This window comes from Staurois parvus, unplaced genomic scaffold, assembly GCF_062004578.1.
Source record: "Staurois parvus isolate SC_StPar_1 unplaced genomic scaffold, SC_StPar_1.0 ptg001188l, whole genome shotgun sequence".
In the NCBI taxonomy this organism is placed as follows: Eukaryota; Metazoa; Chordata; class Amphibia; order Anura; family Ranidae; genus Staurois; species Staurois parvus.
This window is the reverse complement of record NW_028318984.1, coordinates 725,653-751,773: the sequence shown is the minus strand read 5'-3', so window position 1 is coordinate 751,773 and position 26,121 is coordinate 725,653. Positions and strand designations below refer to the sequence as shown.

General features: G+C 41.5%; 1 protein-coding gene across 4 annotated transcripts in view; it reads right to left on the bottom strand.

The window, feature by feature from the left end:
* Positions 1-26,121, bottom strand: part of CCDC9B (coiled-coil domain containing 9B) — a 124,139-nt gene that overhangs the window by 22,332 nt on the left and 75,686 nt on the right. Inside the window, exon 10 of one of the 4 annotated variants that reach the window (XR_016307898.1) lies at positions 10,518-10,590. The exons of the other annotated variants lie outside the window; for them this stretch is intronic. The gene's annotated coding sequence lies outside the window, so the exon portion shown is untranslated. The remainder of the gene's footprint in view (positions 1-10,517; positions 10,591-26,121) is intronic. 4 annotated transcript variants of the gene reach the window in all.

Sequence of the window (26,121 nt, the reverse complement as noted above, 5' to 3'; positions counted from 1 at the left end):
GATCTGTGCGCCACGTCTACCGCACCCTGACCAGCCATTGTTAACAGCATTTGTTCCAGGACGTGCAACAGAGGAATGACGTCGTTCATCCCATAGTCCTGCCGACTCACGAATAGCGTGGCCTCCTCAAAGGGCCTGAGCAAGCGGCAGGTGTCACGCATGAGCTGCCAATGGCTGACATCTAAGTTACACAGGGGAGTACCTTTATCCGCTTGTAACATCAGGAAATCGGTGATGGCCTTTCGCTGCTCGTAAAGGCGGTCTAACATGTGTAGGGTTGAATTCCACCTTGTTGCAACGTCGCAGATCAGGCGATGCTGTGGAATTCCGTTCTGCCGCTGCAGCTCAATGAGGGTGTTCTTTGCGGTGTAGGAATGGCTGAAATGCATGCACAGTTTACGTGACATTTTAAGGATGTCTTGCAGTGGGATGGTGGATTTTAGGAACCGCTTGACAACCAGATTGAACACGTGAGCCATGCATGGCGCATGGCACAACCTTCCTTGACGCAGAGCAGACACCATGTTCTTTCCGTTGTCAGTCAACATGGTTCCGATTTTTAGTTTGCGCGGAGACAGCCATCTGTCGATTTCTCTGTTCATTACACTCAGCAGTTCCTCCCCTGTGTGACTACGTTCGCCAAGGCATACCAGGTGCAGCACAGTGTGACACCGTTGCGCCCTGCACATGTGATATGCCGGTCGGGTAATGGGACTTGGCACGGGGGTGGCGGCTGAGGACACGGCGGAAAAAGAGGTGGTAGAGGCGGACATGCTTGCTGGACCAAGGACGTGCAAACGTGGAGGCAAAAGCGTCGTGACCTGTCCAAGTTGCTGGTGCGGCTGTGCCGGCACCACGTTCACCCAGTGGGCCGTAAATGACATGTACTGTCCCTGACCGTAGTTACAGCTCCACACGTCGGCGCTGCCGTGCACTTTGGCAGAGACCGACATGCTCAAAGACTGGCCCACCATCTCTTCTACATGTGAATGCAGGGCTGGCACTGCCTTTTGGGCAAAGAAATGACGGCTTGGCACTCTCCACCGCGGCGCGGCACAAGCCATCATTTCTCGGAAAGGTGCTGAGTCCACCAGTTGGAAAGGGAGGGACTGCAGCACCAGCAACTTGGACAGGAGGACGTTCAGCTTTTGCACCGTCGGGTGCGTGCTCGCAAACTGTTGTCTCTTGGATACGGATTCCAAGAAAGACTGTTGACGGAATCCGAGAAGAGGAGTAGCAGGAGAAGGAGCATCTGAACGAGCGGAAGATGCCAATGAGCGACAACTCCCCTCAGCAGAGGTGTTGGAGCCTTGACTGGCTGATAGAGGGCGATTGACGACGTCGGGTGACGGAGCAAGTAACGGAGCGGGTGATGGAGCGGGGGCTGGGGCAGGCAGAACCGCCGTATGTTTATCACGGTTTTCCCAGGCCACCGAATGGTGACGCTGCATATGCTGACGCAACGCTGTAGTCCCAACATGGGCCCCCTGGCCACGCTTGCATTTCTGGCCACATAGTCGACATACGGCTACGTTTACTTCCTCGGGCGGCTTGAGGAAAAATTGCCACACCACCGAGTAGGAAACTTTGCCCCCGCTACTCTTCACTGGCTGACTGCTACTTCCTCCGTGCGCACCGGCACCACTACTGGCCGTGGTGGTAGGCTGCAGTGGAGCTGGTGCTCTACTCCGTGGACGTTTGGCTCCACTGACACTGATGCGACCCTGCTGCTGTCTCCTGGGCAACCCACCGACTGTTTTGCTCGCTGCCAAGCTGCCACCCTCTTCTCCTGATGATGCGGAAGAAATTGCCTGATGACGACGAGGCTGCCAAGTGCGATCAACCTCCTCATCATCAAGTAGGGTCTCCGCCTCACTACTAGCCCCCTCGGCTGCGTCTGGGTCAGGAGACAGACCTGTCTCTAGACCGGCTACCGAGCCACTCTCCTCGCCAGTACTTGTTCGCTTGGCTGCTGAAAAGGCCGATGTCTCCCCCCGTTCCTGACCGCCCTCTGTTAGCTCTTCCTCACTGTACAGTGGGGCTGAGCCCACAGCATGCGATACTTCGCTTGGTGAGGGAACAGCAAAGGACAGGGGCAGGTAGAGGACACGTGATTTCAGTGGGCTTGGTCCCGGGCCATGCCAACTAACGGTTGTGTCTGACGTACCCACCGACCGTTGGCTGTAGGTGTCAGAGGTGACCTGGGAAGAGGAAGACGACCGAGCCAACCAATCAATGACGGCAGGGTTGTCGGTGGAGACGCGACCGCTGGATGACACCGGGAGCACTGGCCTCTGGCTGCGAATACTGCTGCCTCGACCCCTTCCTCTGCTGCCACGTCTGCTCGCTCCTAAAACATTGCCTCCTCTGCCACTCCTCTGCATGTTGTCTGACATACTATTTAATTCAACGATTAGGTGTCCCTGAGTAACAATTCTCTGGCACTCAGTAACAATTCTGTCTGTCCCTGAGTATGAATTCTGTGGCCCTGAGTAACAATTCTGTGTCTGTGCGAGTAACAATTCTGTGTCTGTGCAAGTAACAATTTTGTGTCTGTGCGAGTAACAATTCTCTGGCACTCAGTAACAATTCTGTCTGTCCCTGAGTAACAATTCTCTGGCACTCAGTAACAATTCTGTCTGTCCCTGAGTATGAATTCTGTGGCCCTGAGTAACAATTCTGTGTCTGTGCGAGTAACAATTCTGTGTCTGTGCAAGTAACAATTTTGTGTCTGTGCGAGTAACAATTCTCTGGCACTCAGTAACAATTCTGTCTGTCCCTGAGTAACAATTCTCTGGCACTCAGTAACAATTCTGTCTGTCCCTGAGTATGAATTCTGTGGCCCTGAGTAACAATTCTGTGTCTGTGCGAGTAACAATTCTGTGTCTGTGCAAGTAACAATTTTGTGTCTGTGCGAGTAACAATTCTCTGGCACTCAGTAACAATTCTGTCTGTCCCTGAGTAACAATTCTCTGGCACTCAGTAACAATTCTGTCTGTCCCTGAGTAACAATTCTCTGGCACTCAGTAACAATTCTGTCTGTCCCTGAGTAACAATTCTCTGGCACTCAGTAACAATTCTGTGTCTGTGCGAGTAACAATTCTGTGTCTGTGCAAGTAACAATTTTGTGTCTGTGCGAGTAACAATTCTCTGGCACTCAGTAACAATTCTGTCTGTCCCTGAGTAACAATTCTCTGGCACTCAGTAACAATTCTGTCTGTCCCTGAGTAACAATTCTCTGGCACTCAGTAACAATTCTGTCTGTCCCTGAGTATGAATTCTGTGGCCCTGAGTAACAATTCTGTGTCTGTGCGAGTAACAATTCTGTGTCTGTGCAAGTAACAATTTTGTGTCTGTGCGAGTAACAATTCTCTGGCACTCAGTAACAATTCTGTCTGTCCCTGAGTAACAATTCTCTGGCACTCAGTAACAATTCTGTCTGTCCCTGAGTAACAATTCTCTGGCACTCAGTAACAATTCTGTCTGTCCCTGAGTATGAATTCTGTGGCCCTGAGTAACAATTCTGTGTCTGTGCGAGTAACAATTCTGTGTCTGTGCAAGTAACAATTTTGTGTCTGTGCGAGTAACAATTCTCTGGCACTCAGTAACAATTCTGTCTGTCCCTGAGTAACAATTCTGTGGCCCTGAGTAACAATTCTGTGTCTGTGCGAGTAACAATTCTGTGTCTGTGCAAGTAACAATTTTGTGTCTGTGCGAGTAACAATTCTCTGGCACTCAGTAACAATTCTGTCTGTCCCTGAGTAACAATTCTCTGGCACTCAGTAACAATTCTGTCTGTCCCTAAGTAACAATTCTCTGGCACTCAGTAACAATTCTGTCTGTCCCTGAGTATGAATTCTGTGGCCCTGAGTAACAATTCTGTGTCTGTGCGAGTAACAATTCTGTGTCTGTGCAAGTAACAATTTTGTGTCTGTGCAAGTAACAATTCTCTGGCACTCAGTAACAATTCTGTCTGTCCCTGAGTAACAATTCTCTGGCACTCAGTAACAATTCTGTCTGTCCCTGAGTAACAATTCTCTGTCACTCAGTAACAATTCTGTCTGTCCCTGAGTATGAATTCTGTGGCCCTGAGTAACAATTCTGTGTCTGTGCGAGTAACAATTCTGTGTCTGTGCAAGTAACAATTTTGTGTCTGTGCGAGTAACAATTCTCTGGCACTCAGTAACAATTCTGTCTGTCCCTGAGTAACAATTCTCTGGCACTCAGTAACAATTCTGTCTGTCCCTGAGTAACAATTCTCTGGCACTCAGTAACAATTCTGTCTGTCCCTGAGTAACAATTCTCTGGCACTCAGTAACAATTCTGTGTCTGTGCGAGTAACAATTCTGTGTCTGTGCAAGTAACAATTTTGTGTCTGTGCGAGTAACAATTCTCTGGCACTCAGTAACAATTCTGTCTGTCCCTGAGTAACAATTCTCTGGCACTCAGTAACAATTCTGTCTGTCCCTGAGTAACAATTCTCTGGCACTCAGTAACAATTCTGTCTGTCCCTGAGTATGAATTCTGTGGCCCTGAGTAACAATTCTGTGTCTGTGCGAGTAACAATTCTGTGTCTGTGCAAGTAACAATTTTGTGTCTGTGCGAGTAACAATTCTCTGGCACTCAGTAACAATTCTGTCTGTCCCTGAGTAACAATTCTCTGGCACTCAGTAACAATTCTGTCTGTCCCTGAGTAACAATTCTCTGGCACTCAGTAACAATTCTGTCTGTCCCTGAGTATGAATTCTGTGGCCCTGAGTAACAATTCTGTGTCTGTGCGAGTAACAATTCTGTGTCTGTGCAAGTAACAATTTTGTGTCTGTGCGAGTAAGAATTCTCTGGCACTCAGTAACAATTCTGTCTGTCCCTGAGTAACAATTCTCTGGCACTCAGTAACAATTCTGTCTGTCCCTGAGTAACAATTCTCTGGCACTCAGTAACAATTCTGTCTGTCCCTGAGTAACAATTCTCTGGCACTCAGTAACAATTCTGTCTGTCCCTGAGTAACAATTCTCTGGCACTCAGTAACAATTCTGTCTGTCCCTGAGTAACAATTCTGTCTGTCCCTGAGAATGAATTCTGTGGCCCTGAGTAAGAATTCTCTGGCACTCAGTAACAATTCTGTCTGTCCCTGAGTAACAATTCTCTGGCACTCAGTAACAATTCTGTCTGTCCCTGAGTAAAAATTCTGTGGCCCTAATAACGTTTCTGTGGCCCTAAGTAACAATTCTCTGGCACTGAGTGAAAATTCTGTCTGTCCCTGAGTATGAATTCTGTGGCCCTAACTAGCGTTTCTTTGTCCCTAAATAACGATTCTGTGGCCCTCATTAACAAGTCTGTGTCCCTGAGTAATGGTTCTCTGTCCCTAAGTAACTTCTCTCTGTCCCCAATTCTCGTTTCTGTGGCCCTAACTCTGTCCCTGTCCCTAGTACAGAGCGGTCTGCCTCTGTTCAATGACTGCAGGCAAATGAAGATTTCCAAAATGGCCGCTATATATACCTCGACCATTACACAGTGCTGGCTGGCTGGCTGCTGATTGGCTGATGCGATCACATGTCGTTGAGGCATGCATTATGGGGCAGCGCGCCTTGTCTGCGCGCCTTCCCCGACATCCCCGCTCCGTCGCCGCACATGTCAGCCGCCATTTTCGGAAAAATTTCGATTCGCGCGTCCGAATTAGGCTGTTTTTCGGATTCGGCACGAATCGAAATTTTTCCGATATTCGACTCGAATTCCACTTCGGATACTTCGATTCGCTCATCTCTAAAGGTGACCAAAGTCACAGTAGGAGGGCAGCAGGAAGAGATCGAAGTTCCACATGGCTCTTTGCAACAGAAGCAGCAAGGAAATGCCTCCTTGACACTAGATGGTGGAAAAGAGTGGAGGCTATCCAGCATCTATCCTATCCAGCATATGCCAGTGCTCTGTTCCACAGTGTTAACCCTTTCCAAGGGAAACAGGACATAATTACATCCACCATTCAATAAAAAATGAGGAAGCTTAGCCTGTCTGGTCTCCTCAAGTGAGTCTTCAGGACAAAAGCAATGCCAATGGCCCTGAACCTAATGTAACCAAAACTAAACCTGGACAGTGACCCATGTGGAACACTGTGCCTGAAGTTAACTTTCAAACTTGTCCTGCAACATCCAGCCCAACGGGGTCCAGATGTAGTATGGGCCAAAATCCATTCTGAAGGAGACTGTGCAATACACATGAAACTAAGCATGTGTAGAGTGACGCCACACAATATGTCTTATCAGGAGATAAGAGGGGGGCACTGGAAGAAGGCGAGGATCAGAGAAGTCAGGATCAAACAGCATTTTTACACAATGCAGAGGATTAACCCCTTTGGTTCCACAGTGAGTATAACAAGCATGATTTACTGCATATACAGTGCCTTGAAAAAGTATTCTTACCCCTTGAAATTTTCCACATTTTGTCATGTTACAACCAAAAACGTAAATGTATTTTGTTGGGATTTTATGTGATAGACCAACACAAAGTGGTACATAATTGTGAAATGGAAGGAAAATGATAGTTTTCAAAATTATTTACAATATCTGAAAAGTGTGGCGTGCATTTGTATTCAGCCCCCTTTACTCTGATACCCCTAACTAAAATCTAGTGGAACCAATTGCCTTCAGAAGTCACCTAATTAGTAAATAGAGTCCACCTGTATGTAATTTAACCTCATATAAATACGGCTGTTCTGTGAAGCCTTCAGATGTTTCTTAGAGAACATTAGTGAACAAACAGCATCATGAAGGCCACGAAACACACCGGACAGGTAGGGGATAAAGTTGTGGAGAAGTTTAAAGCAGGGTTAGGTTATAAAAAATATCCCAAGCTTTGAACACCTCACGGAGCACTGTTCAATCCATCATTTGAAAATGGAAAGAGTATGGCACAACTACAAACCTACCAAGACATGGCCGTCCACCTAAACTGACAGGCTGGGCGAGGAGAGCATTAATCAGTGAAGCAGCCAAAAGGCCCATGGTAACTCTGGAGGAGCTGCAGAGATCCACAGCTCAGGTGGGAGAATCTTTCTACAGGAGAACTATTGTTCGTGGACTCCACAAATCTGGCCTTTATGGAAGAATGGCAAGAAGAAAGCCATTGTTAAAAAAATAAAAAAAATAAAATAAGATCCATTTGCTGTGTCCCTCACATGGCTTCTCACAAACTGCAAACGTGATAGAAGGTGCTCTGGTCAGGTGAGACCAAAATTGAACTTTCTGGCCTAAAAGCAATATGCTATGTGTGACGGAAAACGAACACTGCACATCACCCTGCACACACCATCCCCGTGAAACATGGTGGTGGCAGCATCATGTTGTGGGGATGCTTTCCTTCAGCAGGGACAGGGAAGCTAGTCTGAGTTGATGGGAAGATGGACGGAGCCAAATACAGGGCCATCCTAGACGAAAACCTGTTAAGAGTCTGCAAAAAACTTGACACTGGGGCGGAGATTCACCTTCCAGCAGGACAAAAACCCTAAACATACAGGTAGAGTTACAATGGAATGGTTTAGATCAAAGCATATTCATGTATTAGAATGGCCCAGTCAGAATCCAGACCTAAATCCAATTGAGAATCTGTGGCAAGACTTGAAAATTGAATAAAATTAAAGTGTAGCGCAACAAACTAATCTTTTTTATTGATTTTGATATGAGATCTTAAAGTCCCATGAAAAAGTCTCTTATTAACAGCACTGTGCAATGTGTATATGATAAATGTTCTCTCTTCTTCAGTGCCAACCCTGCCACCACCATTAGATGAAAAACCTGCTCACCTCACTTTATGACCTCATCAATAGGAAATACATATTATATGACAGCATCAGCTGGAGGAGTGTATACTGTGGTGGTGCCAGGAGAGGAGCTGGAGGAGGACCACAGAGGGTGTAAACAAGTCTGTCCATATGTTGAGCGCTTATAATGACCTATTGATGAGGTTATAAAGTGAGGTGAGCAGGTTGGCACTGAAGAAAAGAGATTTATCTTATACACATTGCATAGTGGTGTTATAAGAGACTTTTTTCTGGGACTTTATTGTTTTTTATTGATTTTTTTTATATGAGATATTAGTTTGTTGCGCTGCACTTTGTTATTCATTTTGGTACATGGGTTATGAAGTCACTAACAGTGTTTTAGCAGCAACTATTTAGAGCACTATCATATTATTTCAAGGTGTGTTGTGCTGATTGAAGAGAGGTTAAGACTTGAAAACTGCTGTTCACAGATGCTCTCCATCCAATCTGACAGAGCTTGACCTATTCTGCAAAGAAGAATGGACAAAAATTTCACTCTGAAGATGTGCACAGCTGGTAGAGAATACATGCAGCTGTAATTGCAGCACAATGTTCTACAAAGTAATGACTCAGGGGGCTGAATACAAATGCGCGTTACACTTTTCAGATATTTGTAAAAAAATTTGGAAAACCATTTATAAATTTTCCTTTCACTTTGCAATTCTGTGCCACTTTGTGTTGCTCTAAAACATAAAATCTCAATAAAATACATTTATGTTTTTGGATGTAACATGAGAAAATGTGGAAAATTTCAAGGGGTATGAATACTTTTTCAAGGCACTGCACAGACTGATTTTACTGTTGTGGGTTTAGTAACACTTTAAATCCCTTTTATTGATCCAACTCATCTTGACTCCAGCTAATCAATTATCATTAGTGGTCTTTTTTTCTGAGCTTTTTTTTTATACCCATAGAAGCCAAACCTAACTAGCCATTCTTTTCTAGCAAACCTAATATCCACTTCAGACTTTTATTTTATTTGCGTTCTGTGTTTCTTCTATATTTCTGAGTCCATCTGTTGTTGATGCAACTCACCTGTTGCAACTGCAGCTCAATCTACAGTTTAAACAAAATTATAAAGAAGCAAACAAAAATAGATGGAAGAAAAACAGGGACATGAGAGCATAGGATTATAGTTATAAAAGGTTGCAGACCATAGTTCTAAAATATTTACCTTTTCCTTGGTTCAGGAGCGGACGTCAACATTTCATTCATTTGAAAAAAAAATACTAATTTCTGCACCCGTTCAAAAACTAAAACCTAAACTGACTTCCAAAATAGAGCAATTGTTCTTGCTTACAACATTAATGTGAATTTTAACTTCTATTTAAAAATCTTAAACCACTCCCCATACAGCCAAATAAAATGCTTATTATATTTACTAGTTGTATTTCTCCAAAATGTAGAATTGCTGTTCATTGTACATGTCCAACAAATGTGAATGTGTTGTCTCAAGATCCTTAAAGCCAACCATTGACTTAGAGGTACATACACTGGATTGGAAGATGGTGCAATCTTTACTCCTCTGAGTACAAGATTCTGAAATTCTGCCGTTTGCCAATTAAATTACACACTCTTTGAGGTTGACATTAATATATGAATCCCACATTAGACCACCACTGTACCTCAATTTTCTGTGCAAATTTTTAAAATAAGATTGGATAATTTGGGTGGAAACAGTCCTTTGGTGGTGGTCCCTAGGGTAGAAATAGCACTTTGAATTCTAGCAAGGCTGCCATTAGTTCTAGTGTGTAGATTAATTAATCTGAGAGATGCCAAATAATCGAGGGTAGTAGGGCCATAAATGTACTTGCAACATCACAATTACCACAACGCAGGGGCAGACTGACCATTTGAGAACTCAGGCACTGCCCGAGGGACCGGGGTCAGTAAGGGGCTCCATGAGATTCCCCTGGTACCTTTCATAGGCTTTTTTGGATGAGGTTTGAGTGTGGGCAAGGACACAGGGGCCCCATGATCCCCTATTGCACGGGGGCCCCATGAGTTGTCAGTCCGCCCCTGCCACATCGTTAAATGTGGATCAGTCTGCCATTATGGAATACGTGATATGAGAGGCTCAACATCCCCTGCAAGCAATCTCAATTTTTAATCAAAGTTGGTAAAGATGATCAAAATACTATCTTTTTTTACCAGCTGGACCTGTGGATTATCCTCTTTGAGTATCCCTTTTTAAGCTTCATCAAAATATTTATCCTGCTTAAGTACAAACCTTTAAGCTGGCCACACACAAGCAGGTTTTTGAATAAATGTTCCTCCAAAAATTCTCAACGCATGAATTGACAAATATCGTTTAAAAGTACTTCAAAATTTCATCAGCTTTTAACATTTGATTTTGGAATGAATGTCATTTCCCCAATGAAAACCACAGACTCTGTTAGAAATTTGTCAATGAAGAAAAATTGTCCAGCCTGCTCTTTCAAATCGTTTCATCACTATTTTCAAAAACAAACACATTTTACCCCGCTAACAGTAAGAAAATCAAACGAATATTCTTATAATGAAAAACTGAGAACAAAATTTTACTAGTGTATGACCAGCTTTACAGTGTAGACAGTAGATCAGATCTTAGTTATGACTTGTGTCATTTCAGATTATTTTGCACATGAATGCTCTGATTGTATAGATTGGACTCAGGAATGGTTCTATTGATTCTATGTTTTATAACAAATACATGAATGCTTACCTAGCCAAAAATGGTTAACCATTATTCTTCTTAGTCTGGTAAGATATTCAGCAGGAAAGACAATCAGCAAATTCTGTATTAGGAATAAAAATCTCAGTAAAATAATAATTCTATAAATGCTAACCGACCGAACACCAAGATTGCTCATTTTTAATGCTGCACTGACCTCAAACATTGTTACCAACATTGGATTGACTCCATATATTCCTCATGCCTATCAATTTTTCACTTTCCTGACACAAAACTTACTGACACCAACCCTTGGCACCCTCACCACCAGGCTTGCTGGATGTGCCAGGTTTCATATCGAAGCTCAATGAAGGCCAAAAGGTACATGAGAGGTTGTCTTTTCTACCAGGTACATGGCAATACAGACTTACTAATGTTGGGTGGTTGATATATGGATGTGCTTCTATATATACTGGGTGTATGTGTGTATATATATATATATATATATATATATATATATATATATATATATATATATATATATAGTATGAGCGCTAGTGTGAAAGAACATTTCACAAAGCATTCTAGCTTTCCAATTAAGTGCCTACTATGTCATATCAATAAATGGCCATTCATTTTACATAGCATTATCATTATTGTACAAATAGTTTAATCCTTTACGGTCATAAATGGAATGTGTACCTTATTAGGATAACAACATTTTACAAATGGAGAAATCACATTCAGGTGTTCAAAATCAAAAAGTAGGGTGATCCATTTCAGGTTTAGGTGAGAACTACCATTTTAATTACAACCTCTTCACAACAGAACCATTTAAGTGCAATATAGCCAAATCAAAAATATTTCACACTTGGGCCCATCTCTTCACAGTTTGGCAGATTATCCACAGAATGGCTAGAATCACTTTTTCTTTGCACTTTATATCTTGTCCGTCCAGAATAAGGAAAACATTGCAGTACAGTGGTGCTGATGGATGGGAACCATGAAGGAAACCGCAGTTCTCCACAAAAAAATGCTGCCTTATCAACTTTAATAAATACTACCTGAATGACAATATTAAAACTATACTCTGCAAACTGCTAAGATTAAAGTCAATCTTTTTAATAAATAAACCATGGCTGACTACAGAAAAAAAAAAAAAACATTTCAGGCACAGTAGAGGAAAGGTCAGGAAATTTCCAATAGATTATATGGGAGAGGGTTGCAGAAAAAACAGCTTGGACAGTGGGGCTCAGACCACCGCACTTGTGGGGTGGTTTAAATGTAGCTTCTTTTTGCAACTCTTTTTTTTTTCAAGAAAAACCTGACACCTCTACACGTCTTATATTGAGGCCTATCTAAGTTGCTTATATACCGTCCAAGCACTTACAAAAAATGTGGCTATTGTCTCTCAGACAGTACACCTGTTCTATCTTTTCCTGCTTGCTGCCTATTCAAGTGCTCGCCTACTGTACTGACGCTAGCCAATTAGTACAGAACACATACCTAATGTTTCAATTTGGAAAATCAGCCTTATTTTGAGAATTGGGGATATGGGTGTGGGAGATGGTTTGGGGAATGTAGTGTTGTAGCTTTTGTTTTAAGATAACATGGTACTGTGATAAAAGAAGTTGTGTCACTGGCTGATATCTACAAAGTTGTGGGCTTTATCTCTTCTTTTTAAAGGATAAGTTCACCTTTGGGAACATGTTACATGTGCCAACCATTTTTAGGGCGGAACATTATTATTACTACAGGTACTTATATAGCACCGTCAATTAACGCAGCACTTTACATATATATATATATATATATATATATATGTATATATTTTACATTCACATCAGTCCCTAATCCTCAAGGGGTGTACAATCTAAGGTCCCTAACTTACATTCATACATATACATACTAGGGACAATTTAGACAGGATCCAATTAACCTACCAGCATGTCTTTGGGTTGTAGGAGGAAACCAGAGTACCTGGTACCTGGAGGAAACCCACGCAGGCACATGCAAACTCCAGGAAGGTGGTGCCGTGGTTGGGATTTGAACCAACGACGCTAGTACTGCCAGGTGGAAGTGCTAACCTTTTAGTCACTGTGCTGCCCCAACATGTTCCCACAGCTGCACCTGAGCCCGCCACACCCCTCTCACATGGCCACGTCATTCATTCACAGACTTCCATGAATGAATGAACTGCAAGTCCCAGCAGCCTTAGCGGCTGTGGGCTTGTAGCTTTCAATGAACTACCACGGCGCTGTGGAGTTTCACTGAAGCTTCCTGTCAGAATATCTGCTTGTAATACATCCCTCTATGGCAAGCAGATATTCTGACAGGTCTGCAGGAGACCTGCATGGCATCAGCAATCAACTGATCACTGGTGCAATGCTTCCCAGGCTCCTTTGGACAAAAATAATAAATGCACATTTTTGTACCTGCAAAAAAATGTGCATTTATTATATTTGTCCTAAAGGTGAACTTATTCTTTAAAAGTAAACTTGCTTACAGCTTTTAAGTCTGTTGTATTAGCTACTTCCACTGTTCAATTCAGGCCTACTAACGGTAGATACAAATATAGATGTTGCAGCTAAAACTACCTGAAAAAAATTTTTTTCCAGTTGTAATGAATCAGCTTGGGGTGCTGCTTCTTTGTTTAAGCTGATACAAATGCTTCTGAAGCTTTTATAGAGCAGCTACAAAATACATGTTCAGTTACCAATAAAGAAACTGGGGATATCATACCTCGCAGATGACAATAAGATTTTAAAATTTTCAGCCAGTTCCACATTGTTCTCCACGGTACATGCAGAAATTAACCAGATATGTTCTTGCAATGTGCTTTGCTCTCTTTAACAGAGCTTTCATGCCCTGTAGCTTATATTTATTTTATCATAATCGAGTGTGCTTCCTTGTACTCTAAATGGAAAGTATACACCTCACACTCACAAGTGAACATAGAAACTGGCCAAAAAAGGAAGTACTTCGGTTACATGGGAAAATATTTGGCAAACTGTATTCCGATTTGCGGTCTTTAGCTTTATTAGTATTTGATTACTTGCAAAATCATTTTCAATTTTGTGATCAACACAGTATGAAGCTTATTGGCTAACTTAATGGATGGGCATAAATGTGTACATATTATACATGAACATCCCTGATCTTTTTAGTACTACACTTGCTGTATTGCTATGTATAATAAAAATGTGTTCAGGTTCAACATGAAGATTCCTATTATATATGGTATATTGCTTAAAATTCAGTATGATTACGGTATTCCTAAAACAGTATTAAACCCAAAACAAAAAAAAGTAATATATTGCAGCTTAGCAATCATCAGATGTGGTGGCTGCATTAGTATTTTTTTAGGTTCCCCCCCCCTCGTTTTCCCCTGGCCAGTAACACACCTCCTGTATTACAGTGCCCCCATTCTGGTTGAATGTGCACAGGAGCCATATTTGGACTGCAATATTGTCAGTCTGGGGAGGGGGGGGGGATTTAAATGCACTAACAGGTCAGAAGCAAAACTCCAGTTCACACTTTATAAACAGTTACAGCAAACTGTTTTTTCCTTTTGGAATAAAGGTTTTACATAAATGCGTAAATTGATGGCACTATATAAGTACCTGAAATAAATAAATAAAAGCTGATCATTATACACACGTCAGTTTTAAATGGTTTGTCTCATCCCTGTAACTGCAAAAGAGCATGTTCTTTTTAAAATCATCAGACTTATTAGGCAGACCACCAGATGCGAATAGAAGAATGCCTTAAAGAGAAAACAAATGCAATCAATACATCTAAGAATGGTGCAATATAATAAATGTTTGCTTTTGTGTTTAATACTACTTTAAATTTGGTCAGTGTGCAGCAAAGCAATAGTAATCCTTCATGTTTGTTGAAACAGGGTATACAAAACAGAAGACATTTACTATAGGTAAGGAAAACTGTTTTAGGCCTGGTTCACACTAGTGCAATTTCAGATCATGACAATAGAAATCCCATTATTTTATTGGCGCTTGTGTCACATCAATGCAGTGCGTTTTGGGAAAAGGCACAAGTGCTATTTTGGTGCGGTTGCAGCAACATTTTGACTCCATAGACTTCCATGGAAATGCACAAAATACGCATGTAAAATGCTAGAGGATTTTTGTCAGAGAGTGTTAAAACAAAAAACACACTACAAAAATCACACTGAAAATCATAATACAACATTGGAAGTCACAGCTGCACTAGTGGGAACCCAGCCAAACAAGACCTTTGAGAATTTCCAGCTCATAGAAAATTAGGGTAAGTTTTCATACCGAGAAAAAATTGTAAGATATTGCACATACATTAACACATTTGTTATACAGTTCAGCAAACCATGTTTTATGCTCCATTTATATCTCATGACAGGCAACATTGCCTTTTAATGGGATTATAGAGAAGTAAACGAGCTGGATGTAATATTGGCCCCTCACAATCAGGGATTTAATTTGGACATAAATATAATCAGTTCGAGCTATAACACATTACAAAATGATCACAACAGAATGAAGATCAATATTGCTGTTTGCTGCTTTGATAATAATGTAAAGCTTTTTCCAGCCTATCACAAAGCTCTGCAATTCAATAGATCTGGACCAACCGTCTGTTTTTATAGACAGCCAGTAAAAACCGGGCACTTTTTTCCTGCCCATAAATGCCTGTAACAGGAGAAAAGTGGCAGTGAAAAATGGCTGCGACGGCTCAGTTCCGGAATTCAGAGCTTCCCACGACCACCCGAGTGTTTGGCCGGCGCTGGCAGGGAAGGTGGGTCTGGTGGAGGCTGTGCACGACTAGCGAGGTGAGCATGACGACGTCATGGGCATTTCCCACCACACCACCAGTTGCAATTAAACCCAGGAGCCGGGCGGCAAGAGTGGTGCCGAAGCCTCGTTTGCGAGTGTGAGTGACACTGGCTCTATTTGTTGGACTTAAATTGTTAAATGATGTTTACATAATTAGTTGGGATCAATGCAACACTTTTTGTTTACCCGTTATTGTATACTTTGGTGTGGGAGCACATTTATTGGTGTCCTGCAGCAGATCTTATATATTTGATTATTTGTGTTTGATGATCTTAAGGTATATATTATTCATATTTTTTTTAACTAAGCAGTTAGCACATTTGGTGTGGCAGCTGTCTAAAGTATTTTGTTTATGATGGAAAGGAGTGGTGGAGTGATGGAAGGAGGGAGATGGACAGCGAGATGGGAAGAGTAGGAGTAAGTAAGGGATGCTGGGTTACAGAGAGACAGATAGAAGAAGGGATGGAGCAAGGCATAGAGAGATGGTGAGATGGGCAGAGAAATGGAGTGATGGAACAAAGGATAGAGGGATGTTGTGATGGAGGGATAGAGAAAGGGAATAGAGGGATGGAGTGATTGAGTTATGGAAAGACAGAGGGAGAGACAGAATAATAGATGGATGAAAGTGATGGAGAACAGAAAAGGTGGCGGGATATAGGGCACAGGGATTGTTGGATGGACAGTATGATGGAAGGAAGGAGAAAGGCATAAAGAAATGAAGTGAGGGATGGATGGAGCAAGAGATAGAAGGATGGTGTTATGGAAAGATGAAAGGAGGGATAGAGTAACAGAGGGATGAAAGTGATGAAGGGTGAAGAGGTTGGAGGGACATACTACAGAGGGATGGTTAGATGGACAGTATAATGGAGAGATGGAGGAAAAAAGTAGTGAAGGGATGGGGTGATAAAGAGAGGAGGTGATGGAGGGATGGAGTTTTGGATGGGACGGATGAAGCAATCATCAGAGATAATGATGGAGCAACGAAGGACAGAAGGATGGTTGGGTGGATTGAGACATGGAGAAATAGACCAGGAAAGTGACGGAGGGATGGAGACAGGAGGCGAAGGAGGGATGGAGACAGGAGGCGAAGGAGGGATGGAGTGACGGAAATAGGAGATCTTTAGAATTGGGAGCATAAATGCTGGTGATCCTGGGGACTACCAGGGATTTCTCCTCACTTTCTGTGATGGCTATGAAACAGAAATGAAAGAGAAATGTCTCCAGTTGGACATGAATGACAAAAACTGATGGGTTATAATAACCTGCCCCTACTATATCAAAAGAAATGTTTTTTACCTTAATATTTACCTTAAATGCTAGTTGCATATTGTACTAGTTTGTAGCTTAAATACTGAAATTTGAACGTAATACGTAATTCTGTAACTTTTGAAAAATGCCAGTAAAAACTTGGCTTTGCCAGTAAATTTTGGGTGCTGTGTCAGTGAATTTAAATCTGGTAGGTTGCAACACTGATCTCGACCTTAAACCAGGTTACAAAAAGGAATTTTCACTTATTTGTAAATTCCATATCTTGGAGTACAGTAAAGTACACAGGCAACTTATTCATATGTCATGGGAAATACACTTTTACCTACAAAAAAACGTGCATTTATTATTTCTTTGGAAAAAGGTGAACTAATCCTTTAAACCTACCTCATGAAACCCCAGTTTTGTAGAATACAATGCATAATAACCAGGAGAATTCAGGGAGGGCGGCCTGTGTCCTGTACTGCAAGATATAGAATTTACAGGTAAGTTAAACGCCTCTTATAGTCACCACAAAGGACAGGACACAGGAAGTTTATTCATGAATCATGGGATGTCTCAAAACAATGAGTATAAGGATGGGCGACAACTAAGCAACAGAACTGTACCAAGAGACCCAAAAACAACAGGGGTAAAAAAGCACAAGTTTGAACTGCCACTGCAAGAACGCTGCATCAGCAGATGATTGAACACGCACCTGATAAAATTTTGAAAAAATTTGACCAGGAGAGTGCCTTACAGATTTGGGCAACAGAGGCTTGCTGCCAAAAGGCCCAGGATGCTCTAACAGATCTGGTGTAATTCACGCATAATTGTGCAGAAGGAGGTGATGGTTTTAGTTAATTTAGTTTAATAATTCCTTATCCACCTAGAAAATGGGGGATAGGGTGACTTTTGTGAGGACCTGAGGAATAGACAAACGGGAAGTCTGTTTAATGGAAACAGTAGCTTTTCAGTACACACTAATGGCTCTGACAAGATTCAGAAAACTTCCTTTCAGGATCAGAGCACAAGGACGGCAGAACAATGTCCTCAATTGAGATAGAATGCTGAGGAGCTTCAGAAGAGGGTGGTTTTGTAGCCTCTCTCTGAGGAAGCAAAACGTTTTCACCCGTGACCTCTTTACTGAATTGGTCAAGCACTTTACCAGATAGATGTCTTCCTTGGAAAAGCATGTGTGCTAAATTTATACATTTGTACAGGATTTTCTGGTTAAAAGCTTTAACAGCAGAAGCTGCCTTGTAAAAGGCATTTCATACACATTGCACCAAATGCACGGTGAGTGCCTAATGCGAGATCTAGTTCTTGAACTAACATTACAAGCCATCCCCACTGTGTGAGGTTCAAGTACAGCTCCCAAGGTTTTAGAGGTTGCATCAATCTGGATATACTGCTTTCTCCAGGATTGAAAAGACATTAATGGTTAACTGAAGAATTCTAGGAAAATAATATAAAAATTTAGTGAAACTGGTTTCTCCAGCAAGGAAAAGAGGTCCATCACCTACAGACACTAGGGAAAAAAAATGAGGACTTATGAAATGGGGTAGGTTTATAGGAGAGGCGCCCTAGGGGGGTGTGTATTCTAAAAAGCTTGCCAGTGTCCAATCACCTGAAGGTAAAAACCTATAACCCATGGTATATAAATAAGTTGCCTTTGTCCTGTACTATATGATTAATATTTAGTTAATTCCAAACATGACCAGGTGTAGAAAATAGGACTTTTGACCTACCTATAAAATCCTTTCCTTGGAGTACATTACAGACCACATGGGTTAGGCCATAGGCTATGCAACTTATGTGATTGGGCAGTGGCAAACAAAGCTGTAAAAAACGGCCCTAATATGATCCTTTTGACTCCCAGCAAGCTTTGGTTCTTTGGCAAGCAATAAAGATTGAACTATAAGGAACAGAGGGGAGGGACCGGTGTCCTATAATGTATACCAAGCAAAGGATTTACAGGTAAGTAAAAATTTGTTTTCTTAATCATATATTGCAAGAAACAGGATCAGAGTCTTGGAACATGGGATGTCCCAAAATAGCCCAATGAAAAGCCGGGCAACATAGCAAACAAATACTAACAGGCCCACACAATAACAGTTCTAGAGAGGGCTTATTAACTCAGAGAGCAGGCTGAAGCACCTTATGCCCAAAACTGGCATCAGATAAGGCCTGAACATCCACCTGGTAAAACAGACATGTGACCTGAAGACCATGTGGCAGCTTTGCAAATCTAAGAAACATGTCCCTGATGCTGAAAAACCCATGAAAGACCGAGAGATCAGGTTGAGTGTGCCTTAAAAGAATATTATGGAACTGTGTCCTTCACACTAGAGACTCTAATGACAACTTGTCTAATCCACCTAGCAACACTGGAACAAGTAGTAAAAGATCTCCTATATTGCCCCTCAGTAATGACAAATAGTGAATCTGAGTGTCTAAAAAAACTATAGTGGATAGGTGGATTGCATAGTGCATGTCGCATCTAGATAGTGGAAAGCCATCTCCCTGGAATGTGCTGGAACAGGACACAAGGAGGAAAAGGGACAATGTTCAGGTTAAGGTGGAAGGAAGAAAAAAGGCCTTAGACAACAATATAATGTTTATTCCTGTTTAAAACTATACATAGATTAAAAGATGAAGAATGGAAGGGGTGCATATGTGGGATTCCCCATATCAGATGTGTTCTGGAAACTGGATGACAACTGCCATTAAGGACACTGGGAAATGTAGTTTTGGAGAAAGATTTGTGCTGGGACAGTGGAGAGGCTGCAAACTATAACACCCAAATTCCCTGCAAACAGAAAGGGAGGGAAAGCAGTTTCCCAGGCTTGGAGAGAAGAAAGGTGTCATGTGTGGGGAACTGGAGCAGGACAGACCTCTTGCTGGTACTGAGTCTGTAAGGGCTGGATTGTGAAAACCGAGTTACCGAGAACAGGGTTCCTGAGGAGTGCAAATTGATGAGTCCAGAACAAGGTTTTCTTTGTGCCATGACTGGTGAGCGGATTCAGCTGTGCTTACTTCACTACTGTTAGCAATTAAGTACAATAGGAGACTGCCCTTTCTGCCTAGCAGCCCAAAGCATATCACTGTATGCAGTCTTAAAAAGACAGTAATAGATGCATCACCATACATATTGGGTCCCACCCTCTTAGCTGACTGAAGTGTACAAATCAGGAGCCAGATATTGTATAACTGCGTCCCGGGATACCCCTTTTCTGGAAAATATACACGTACCTATACTAGCTTACATATATACATTGAGTGCACGCTAGGACAGTGTCTGATTATTTGTTGCAGGGAGATACTATGAAACTATTCCTTGATGTTTATGCTTTTCATTTGTTTATACAGGTCACCATTTACACTGCCCTTTACCACTGCTGCTTATATTAGATTTTGCTTAGTACCACTGTGATCTCAATTAACTGTCATTATATAGCCTGTTTATCACTTTCAAGCATTACCATTTTGCATTGCAATTATATATATATATATACTCTAATTACAACCAAGTAGCCTGGTGTCTATTTCTATATGCGAATACAGTGGTTGTACTATACTAATACTTAAGCTCCTACAGGTGTCTGCAGCATTCCGGTCATGGCAGAACAGAAAGCCTGTCATACCAAGTGGCTTCTCCAGAGGTAAGCGCTAACAACACAAAACAGAAGCTGAAAAGCATCCAAACAGCTCTGGCTAGGATTCCAGCCAAGATAGCATCAGCTGCCCCTGCTCTGCCTTACCCTTCCTTTCCTAAAACAGAAACTCCAAAGCTGAATATGACACCTTACTCAAAACTTCCAATTGGTCACTCTAGGGAGACCTCCAATATCAACTCCTGTAGAAAATACATGCTATTCTCCAGAAACTCCCGACAAATTACTGTCTGTCTGAATAGATTTGAGAGACAGGCAAGTACACAACAGACCTCAAAGACAAAATAGAATCTCTTAGCCCTGTTGTAAAGAATCACAAAGCAGAAATTGCAGACCTCCACTGAATAAATTATCGACTTTCCTCTCACCTGGAAAATGAAGAAAATTGCATTTGATGATTCTAGTTACACATCCAAGGCTTATCCGAAAGGGATTCTTGATCTGCAGTCTTCGGTCCTGGCACGGTTTCAAGAACTGGTCCCCTCAATTTCTATTAGGCAGCTGGAAATAAACAGGATCTACAGAGCCCTCACTTGGAAAGCATCTGATGGCCCTCTACAAGACATTATTTTCACTTCTATAGTCCAGAACATAAATTGGATAAGAGACCACATAGAAGAGTTTTTGCTAGAAAACAATATTTTAAGAAATAGACAGCATGGATTCACAAAAAGACAAACGTTGTCAAACAAATCTGCTTTCTTTTTGTGAAGAAGCAAAAACTTAGACAAAGGAGTGGCTAAGTATATAGTATATTTCGACTTTGCAAAAGTGCTTGATCCAGTTCCCCACACATGACTATTGGGTAAATTAATGTCTATAGGCTTAGAAAATGTATTTTGTAAATGATCAGAAAAACAGCATACCAGCAAAACTGTATTCAGAGAATAGTGATTAACAATTCATACTCTGAATGGTCTAAGGTTATTAGTGGTGTACCCCAAGGTTCAGTGTTGGGACCCCTGATTTGTAACCTATTTATAAATGATATAGAGTCTTGGATTAAAAGTACCAATTCTGTGTTTGCAGATGACATCAAGCTATGTAGTAGAATAACGCCCTTACACAATGTCTCCAACTTCAAAGCAGATCTGAATACAATGTTTGATTGGGCAACCATGTGGTGAAGGAGGCTAATGTCAATAAGTGTAAAGTTATGCACTTGGGGGCTAAAACTTGCAAGCATCATACATTCTAGGAAGAGTACAATTAGGTGCGTAAATGATTGAGAATGATCTGGGAACTCCTGAGTTCAGGGACTTAATAATAGCAAGCAGTGGCAGGCTGCCATTTCTAAACCAAGCATTAAATGTGGTATAGAAACCAGTGAGAGAGACATTTTGCCCCTGAACAAAACGTTAACATCTCATTTGGAATATGCGGTTCAGTTTTGGGCACCAGTTCAAAAAAAAGATATTGGGGGAACTAGAGAATGTGCACGGAAGAGCAACCAAACTGATGAGGCAATGGAGGAGCTCAGCTATGAGGAAAGATTATCTGAACTGTACTTATTCTCTCTTTAGCAGAGGAGATTACAGTGGGTATGATCACCATGTGTAAATATATAAGTTGTCCATCAAATGAACTTGGTGTAGAATTATTCACTTTAAGGTAATCAAAAAAGGACAAGGGGCTCTGCACCTGGAGGAAAGGATAAGCATTCATAGCCCTTGTACATATAGTTTTGTTGCTCATATATTACCATTGTACACAACCCCCATGCAGGGCTCACCAGCCACACTCAAAGTCCAGTTTGTAACCAAGATCTCACGGAAAGAGAGAAAAGTGGAATTTAAGCAGTAGACAAACTATTTTACCTGAAAGCACCATCCTATACAATAAAATACTTGGACTTGCAATAGAAGCTTGCATATTGTACAAGTATGGTAACCATGGACTCTACGTTTTCAGGCCTTATAAAAATCTGGAGGTACAGAGTACCAAAAATTATGCATAATTTTTCTCCATCCTTACACTCGGTGTGTTGGTGATATAGAGAAGATTAAGGGACTTTCCTTCATATTGCTCCAGATGATGGGGTTAGACGGATTTGTCAGAAAGGATCCAGGTTCCCGAGCCAGGCAGCTAAAGTCTGGCAGACCAACACAGTCACAACAGTAATTTGCATGACAGGACCATTCAGAGAGAACAGGGTCTCAAAGTGGGCTTCTAACTATTTATGGGTCTTAGAAAAGAGAGACATCCTCAACAGGGACCATTAAGGTTTTGTTAAGGCAGGAAATGGCTGGGTCCAGGACTAGGACTGCCCATTTCTTCAGGAACCCTTTCGCAACAGGATATTGCTTAGCAAACCACTTGGGAAGGATGAAAATTGTTTAGTTTCCAATAGTTTTTATTGAAAAGTGTTTTACAAGAGAAAAATACAAACATCATAAAAGTGATGGTATATCCCCATAAACATCTGAGATCAAAAAACAACATGACATGTGGTATGAAAGATCAAGTTACTAAAAAGACAAGTGCGCTGAGTCTAACCATGCACACAAAGATAGCAAGATCATAGCGCCCAGTTCAATGCAATACTGGTGTTCTCGTGATCAGAAGTCCTGTTCCACCCTTTGTAAATGATTCAGGCACATTGCATCTTGTGCAACAGAATTACAGTAGGAAATAGTTAAACCATACAGGAGATACACAGTGCACTAGCAAAGTGCTTGATTCCCAGCCTCTACTCAACGGATGGTACGACCTCGCCTCTCTGAGCGTGGGCCTCCCATAACTCTGGCATGGGAATGTCACGTTCAGATTTTTAAGAACTGGGGAAAAATAAGGGAAAGAAGATGAAGAAGAAGGTAAAGAAAAAAAAAAAAAAAAAAAAAGGAGGGAGAGATAGATGCCAACTCTCTAGGTCCAGATTTCCATCTAAGCTGAAAGGGTCCGAGTGTCCCCTGACAGGTATTGGATCCAGGGACTCCAGTTGTTTTCAAATATCTTATGTTTGTCATTCAATATAGCAAATACAGTGGATATAAAAAGTCTACACACCCCTGTTTAAATGTCAGGTTTCTGTGATGTAAACAAATGAGACAAAGATAAATCATTTCAGAACTTTTTCCACCTTTAATGTGACCTATAAACTGTACAACTCAGTTGAACAATAAACTAAAATCTTTTTTTTGGAGGGGGGACGTAAACATAAAAAACTAAAATAATGTGGTTGCATAAGTGTGCACACCCTTTTTATAACTGGGGTTGTAGCTGTGTTCAGAATTAAGCAATCACATTCAAAATCATGTTAAATAGGAGTCAGTACATATCTGCCATCTTTTAAAGTGCCTCTGATTAACCCCAAATAAAGTTCAGCTGTTCTAGTAGGTCTTCCCTGACATTTTCTTAGTCGCATCCTACAGCAAAAGCCATGGTCCGCAAAGAGCTTCCAAAGCATCAGAGGGATCTCACTGTTAAAAGGTATCAGTCAGGAGAAGGGTACAAAAGAATTTCCAAGGCATTAAATATACCATGGAACACAGTAAAGACAGTCATCAAGTGGAGAGAATATGGCGCAACAGTGACATTACCAAGTTCTGGATGACCCTCCAAAATTGATGAAAAGACGAGAAGAAAACTGGTCTGGGAGGCTGTCAAGGCCTACAACAATATTAAAGGAGCTGTAGGAATATCTGACAAGTACTGGCTGTGTGGTACATGTGACAACAATCTGCTGTATCTGCTTCTTATGTCTGGGCTATGGGGTAGAGTGGCAAGACGGATCCCTTTTCTTAGGAAGAAAAACATCCAAGCCCGGCTAACTTTTGCAAAAACCCATCTGGCGTCTCCCAAAAGCATGTGGGAAAATGTGTTCTGGTCTGATGAAACCAAGGTTGAACTTTTTGGCCATAATTCCAAAACATATGTTTGGAGCAAAAACAACACTGCACATCACCAAAAGAACACCATACCCACAGTGAAGTCTTGGCTTGGGGCTGTTTTTCTTCAGCTGGAACTGGGGCCTTAGTCAAGGTAGAGGGAATTATAAACAGTTCCAAATACCAGTCAATATTGGCACAAAACGTTAAGGCTTCTGCTAGAAAGCTGAACATGAAGAACTGCATCTTTCAGCATGACAACCCAAAGCATACATTTAAATTCACAAAGCAACAAAGGAATGGCTTCACCAGAAGATTAAAGTTTTGGAATTGCTCAGCCAGAGCAAAGACCTGAATCCAATCAAAAATCTGAAGAGGAAAATGCACAGGAGATGCCCCCGCAATCTGACAGATTTGGAGTGTTTTTGCAAGAAAGAGTGGGCAAATATTGCCAAGTCAAGATGTGCCATGCTGATAGATTCATACCCAAAAGACTGAGTGCTGTAATAAAATCAAAAGGTGCTTCAACAAAGTATTAGTTTAAGGGTGTGCACACTTATGCAACCATATTATTTTAGTTTTTTATTTTTACTTCCCTCCACCTAAAAGATTTCAGTTGTTCAGTTCAACTGAGTTGTACAGTTTATAGGTTCCATTAAAAGGTGGAAAAATGCTGATCTCAACTTACAATGTGAGATGGAACGCAGAACGGCCCTCAGAAACTCTTCCTACCATAAATTTATACTACACTGGTCTCGATGGTTGCAACGCCCCAATTGCTCAGTTACCTGATTACTAATCATAACTCTTATAGGATCCTATATTTGTAGTTCATCGGTGCCCTCCTTTCCCCCTCTCTTTTTCCCCTTTTCCCTCTCTCTATTACTACCTAGTCCCTTAAGTTTCACGGTTTTTCTCTTAGTACGGTTCACAAACCAATGAGCATACCTCTCATGTAAACATGATTACTGAAAATCGGGCTTCCAGCCAGTAGCAGGAGGTCGGTTACATCTTTTTGCATTGCAAATACTCTTAATCTCCTAATGTGAACCTTGTACTCGACTTTTTCTATACAATGTTTTGTTTGTCATGTTATTTGAAAAATTTCAATAAAAATTATTTGAATATAAAAAAAAAAATAAATAAATAAAAAGGTGGAAAAAGTTCTGAAATTATTTATCTGTCTCATGTTTTTACATCACAGAAACCTGACATTTTAATAGGGGTGTGTAGACTTTTTATATACACTATAAGCGCTCAATCATGAGCCAGGTCAGTTTAGTCTTAACCAAGTCTAGAGGTGTCACTGTCGATCTACATAATCTAGCTATTGCAGTTTTTGCAGCCACAATAATAAATTAAATTAGCCTGAGTGAATGTCTCGGGGCGTTCTCCATGGGGCCACACAGTAGTATTTGTGTTGGTGATTGTTTTAGATTAATTTGAGTAAGAGAATCATTAAAATTATAGAGTCTAATGCAGAAACATTTCACTTTAGGGCATTGCCACCAAATGCGATAGGAGGTCCTTTCCTGTCTGCAGCCCCTGAAACAGAGTGGGGAAGCTCCCGGGACATACGAGGCAAGCCTAGTTGGGATCAAATACCATCGTAAAAGGACTTTAAAATTAGCTTCACTTATGTAAGTATTTATGAGGCACTTAGATGCAGAGTGATCCATCTTATACCAATCATCCAAATCCAATATTTCACCTTTTCCCCATTGATGCATATAAAACCATTTCTTATTCACAGAGGTCAGGATAGAATATATTTCAGATATGAAGCCCTTTTAACTTATTATATTTATTACACAGGTATTCCATAGATGTCATAGTCCCAAGATCCAATGTACTCTTTCAAGTATTAAAATAATGAGATATTTGGATACAACGAAAACATTCTGCCTCTGGCATCTGGTACTATTCCTTCAATACTTGCCTTGACAGCAGTCTCCTAGAATCACAAATATCTGCAATATGCATTAATCCTTTATTAGTCCACCATTCAAAGGCTCGGGGGTAAGGCTGGATTCCCCAAAAGGGGTACCAAGGGATTATATGGGGACTTAAAATTGTG